Source organism: Pipistrellus kuhlii, unplaced genomic scaffold (assembly GCF_014108245.1).
Source record: "Pipistrellus kuhlii isolate mPipKuh1 unplaced genomic scaffold, mPipKuh1.p scaffold_m20_p_3, whole genome shotgun sequence".
NCBI lineage: Eukaryota > Metazoa > Chordata > Mammalia > Chiroptera > Vespertilionidae > Pipistrellus > Pipistrellus kuhlii.
In genome coordinates, this window is record NW_023425529.1 from 41,870,234 (window position 1) to 41,875,531 (window position 5,298).

Sequence of the window (5,298 nt, forward strand, 5' to 3'; positions counted from 1 at the left end):
CGGGGCGGGCAGCTTGTCTCTCTCCAGGGTCCCAGCCTGGCTGGTCCTCATTCTTCTCTTGTGAGCTCATTTGTGCCTGGCTGGTCCCCATTCCTCTCTCCCAGTGTGAGTGTTTGAGCCTTTACAGCAGTGATGGCATGAGGGTGTGATGACCATTTGCATATCCGGTCTTTATGATATAGGATAACCTCTTGGTGTTGGCATAATGGTGTGGTATAGAGAATGCAGAAAGGCTTCCTGGAAGAGGTGATATTTGGGACTATCTTAAAAAATAAATAGGAGTAGTAAGCACACATAAAAGAGTGCAAACATAGACAACTGGGTGAGTTTCAGAAACTAGAGGTGCTTTGTTACATAAAGTACTAGAAAAGGGACCTGGTTGGAGGATTATGCAGAGAGTCAATTATGAAAGGACTTTATTTCAAACTCAATGAGAGCCACTAAAGGAAAGGAATAATGAACTTTGCATTTCACACAGATCCTTCTGACTGCTGCACAGAGAGAATAGATAGAACAAAATTGGGGGTGGAGGACCATAACACAGGAAAACTGGTTAGAAGATTGCTGGTTAGTATGATAAGACTGATTGTAATATCAATGGAAAGAAGTAGAAATATTTGGTAAATATATGGAGGGTTGAATCTAAAGGAGCTGGTGATGTGTAGGAATGAGGAGCAGTGAAGAATGAAGGATGGTTACTGGCTTCAGAGTCAGGCAGACCTAGGTTCAATTCTTTTTGTCACAGTTCATACCAGAATAGAAAGACTGTTAGGGTTTTAAAGAATGGACTAGAAAGATTTGAGATGGAAGGCAAGGAGACTATTTAGGAGGCTATTTTAGTCATCTAAACTTCAAGATAAGGGCATAAGGCTAACAGAAGGAAAGAGAAGGATTGGAAGGGAAAAGATGTTAGGGGATATTTAGCAGCTTGACTTACCAGATTCAGGAACAGACTTAATAAACTAAAGACAGTAAAGTACTGCAAGAGAAAAGTGTCAGAAAATGAAACAAAGAAAAACAGGCCAAAGAAGGAGGAGGAAAAGCAGAAGCCATTGATGTTACAGAAACAAAGGAAGGACAGTGTCAAGATAGAGTGCTGAGCAATATCAACTACTGCTGAGAAGTTGTTCAAAAGGACAGAAGAATGTTCATTGGACTTAGCAAAAAGGAAATAAGTATACAACATGGGCTTGATACAAAAGGCATAAAACTTGTTTCCTGTTCCAGAGTAGTTCAAGGTCCAAGGACAGAAACTGTTATTACAACATATTATGTTGTGTGCTATGAGAGCAAGGTTTATGCAGGAACTGCTGGGCACAAAAAACTGGGTTACATTCCTTCATCCCACGATGATGTTCACTGTCTCATGCCATATCACTGCCTCTGCATTTTTTGTGAAATGACCATCCTATCGACCTCACACTGCCTTCCTGTGAAGGTTTGAGTTTTAAAAGGACAAGTTCAAGCAAGTACGGTTTCCTTAAATTCTCCAACAAAAACACACCTCACATTCTAAATTTAAGCAGGGTGATGGAGATGATTATGCCAACACGCTGAATTTACATTTATCTTTATTTCAGGGTTCAACTGATGCATATATTGAGTGAATTGGTATTCACTGTGTATGGCCTTTAAAGACTATCTGCTGCATTCACTTGGCCAAATTCCAACATTAACAATTTAGGTAAGAGTATGATCCCACATCTGAATTCAGAACTTTATTTAAAGCTTAATATTATCTTTCCCAAACTCTGGTCAACACAATGCAATATGACTAAATAATAATTTTATTTATTTATTTTGGATAATGATGGTAAGAATTATCTGTGGTTGGCTGGCTGGCGTGGCTCAGTGCTTGGGGAATCAACCTATGAACCAGGCAGTCACAGTTTGATTCCCTGCCAGGGCACATGCCTAGTTACAGGTTCAATCTCTAGCATGGGGCATGCAGGAGACAACCAATCAATGATTCTCTCTCATCATTGATATTTCTATCTTTCTCTATATCTCCCTTCCTCTCTGAAATCAATAAAAATATATTTTTTAAAAAGAATAACCTGTGGTAATTTTGGTAACTGAGTTTCATCTATTTTAGGAAGGGATTTTATGTATATAGCAGAGATAAATATTAATGAATTTCTGTTCTAGAAATAAGACATAAAACATTGCAATAAAGCCAAAACTGGTTTGGCTCAGTGCATAGAGTGTCAGCCTGTGTACTTAAGGGTCCCGGGTTCGATTCTGGTCAAGAGCATGTACCTTGGTTGTGGGCACATCCCCAATAGGGGGTGTGCAAGAGGCAGCTGATGGATGATTCTCATCGATGTTTCTCACTCTCTATCCCTCTCTCTTCCTCTGTAAAAAATCAATAAAATATATTAAAACAAACAAACAAAAAACAACAATGCAATAAGGCCTAGCCAGTGTGGCTTAGTTGGTTGGAGCCTTGTCCTGTACACCAAAAGGTGGTGCGTTCAATTCTCTATCAGGGCACATAACTAGGTTGCAGATTCAGTTTCCCTTTGGAGCATGTGCAATTTTTCTCTTTCACATTGGTGTTTTCTCTCTCCTTTCTTCTCTCTAAAATTAATTAAAAACACACACACATATAAAAGCAATGCAATAAACATCTACACTGTAATCTACACTAATAAAAGAGAAATATGCAAATTGACTATACCTCCATGATGCCCACCAGCCAATAAGGAGTGAGTATGCAAATTAATCCAATAAAGATAGTGAATTAATTTGCATATGCAGGCATGGAGCAGCTGGGCAGGGCAGGATGCTTGCTATGAGGGAAAGGATGGGGGGGCAGAGGGAGCTACAGGAGCAGCATTCTGGCAGGAGCCAAGACTGAAGGGTCTGGGCCAGAGCAAAGGCCTGGGTCCCAAGTGCTGGAGGAAAACTGGTGCTAGCAGCCAGCGGAAGGAAGGCCTGTACTTTTTTTTTCTTTTTTAAAAAATATATTTTATTGATTTTCCAGAGAGGAAAGGATAGGGATAGAGAGCTAGAAACATCGATGAGAGAAAAACATCAACTAGCTGCCTCCTGCACGCCCCCTACCGGGTATGTGCCCGCAACCAATGTACATGGCCTTGACCAGAATCGAACCTGGGACCTTTCAGTCCACAGACTGACGCTCTATCCACTGAGCCAAACCAGTTTGGGCAAGAAGGCCTATTCTTGCATGAATCTTCATACAACAGGCCTCTAGTATTAAAAATATATCTCTGTTATTGTAATAAAATGCTTTGAGGTTACTCATTGATGTTTAGTAATTTACTGAACCACTCATTAACAAAATATTTTTGCCTTGAGCTACACATTTTAATATGTAATTTTGTTCTGGTACATCAAATCTCCTGATGAAATCTGACATTTGGAAGAAGGGATACAACTTAAAGAGGCTCAGAAGCATCCTGAGAGGAAAAGAAAATGAAAAAGATGGATAATCTCAGTTTTCCATTCAACACAATCTATAATTTGATTGCATTTCAGTAACTCAGATTACACACACTCACAAGAATGCACACTGACCCACCTCTGTCCCGCCCCTCCCCTTCTTTCCAAAGCAGATGGAAATTAGGTGGCAGACTGGGAAGGTTGCCATGGTGCTCTGGCGACAGGGATTTAATAGGAATCAAAAGAAGCTCCAGAGTCCCCTCCCCCAAGTATCCAAATGTGTGTTTCTCTTTTTTCTCTCAAATCCTTGTCTAAATTCCATGTTATAGATAACCAAGGTGAGACTGATTTACCAGTGAACAACAACAAAAAAATTACTGTTTCCAAACTGTTTATAGGTGAATTACTATTGTTAGAGGTAAAATACTGGGGAATTACAACTGGCCCATTTTTAAGTAGAGCCAGCCACACAAAAGATAAGAATTCATTTAAAAGATATTTTATGCAAATTGCCCCCAGATTTTTTTTTTTTACTGATTTTCCCCCCCATCGATGACCTGTAGGCATCTCAAATTCAGTATATCCAAATGAAATTAGTTACTTTTCTCTGTTATCCTCTTTCCTGTTCTAGAATCTAAATTATTCTATATTCTCCCTACCAGTTCATTGTCACTATATTTCTAGTCTACCAAACTAGATTAAAATAATAATAAACTCATATAATACTTATTATGTGTCAGACACCATTCCTGGCACTTTGTGTATATTAACTCATTTAAGTTAATCCCAACTGATCAGTAAATTCTGTCAATTATATTTAAAAATTGTCTTAACAAATATTTACATAATGAACAAATGACTAATCTTTTGAAGTGTGACCAATTTTATTAGCCAAGGGGCCTAGTTCAAGGGGAGGATGTGGCATAATATTTAGGATTTGGTCTTTGAAGTTTCTTCTTTAAGTGTTACATGTAAAAACCCAAAAGCCACTTCCTATCACTACTCTCCGCTCCCCCTACACACACACACACACACACACACACACACACACACACACACACACTCTATCTGCTCTGCCCTGGGAGCAGCTCCCCTCATCCCCTGAAAACGTAGGCCTACACCAAGTTTGTCTCCACCCCCTCCTTGGTCAGGAGCCCCTCTCAGCTGAGCTGGTCACTGTCTGCGGTGGTGCTGAAAACGACCAGAGACACTGACAGATGAGAGCCTCAGCAGCCCCAAGTCCCCTGACCTTGCTTATTTCTAGCTGCAGCTTCTAAACCAGTGCCATTTCAAGGGACATCGACACAGCAGCCAAGTTCATTGGGGCTGGGGCTGCCACAGTAGGGGTGGCAGCTCTGGGGCTGGAATTGGGACTGTGTTTGGGAGCCTCATCATTGGTTAAGCCAGGATCCCTTCTCTGAACCAACAGCTTTCCTACGCCATTCTGGGCTTTGCCCTCTCAGAGGCCTTGAGGCTCTTTTGCCTGATGGTGGCCTTTGTCATCCTCTTCGCCATGTGAAGGAGCTGTCTCCACCTCCCATAGTTCTTTTTCCTGTGTCTTGTCTGCCTTGTATGTTCCTTTTCCTATACTTCCCAGGCAGCCTGGGTTTGACAGAAGGAAGACAAATAAATACTGTATTATTAATAATAATAATAAAATCCAAAATCCAAAATAGTATATTTTGTAGCATATTGGAATCACCTCTAACCAGTGTTTCCTATATGTGCTGAAATAACTAGAGTGCTCGTTAAAACTCATACTGATTTCCTGCCCTACCCGGTTTGGCTGAGTGGATAGAGCATCTGCTGCAGACTGAAGGGTGCCTGGTTCAATTCCAGTCAATGGCACGTGCAGGCTGGATTCTCAGTAGGGGGTGTGAAGGAAGCAGCCCA

The 5,298-nt window shown here is 40.8% G+C and overlaps 1 pseudogene; it reads left to right on the plus strand.

Annotated features, from left to right (window-relative positions):
- Positions 1-205: 205 nt before the first annotated feature.
- LOC118729470 lies at positions 206-5,006 on the plus strand (annotated as a pseudogene).
- Positions 5,007-5,298: the final 292 nt, after the last annotated feature.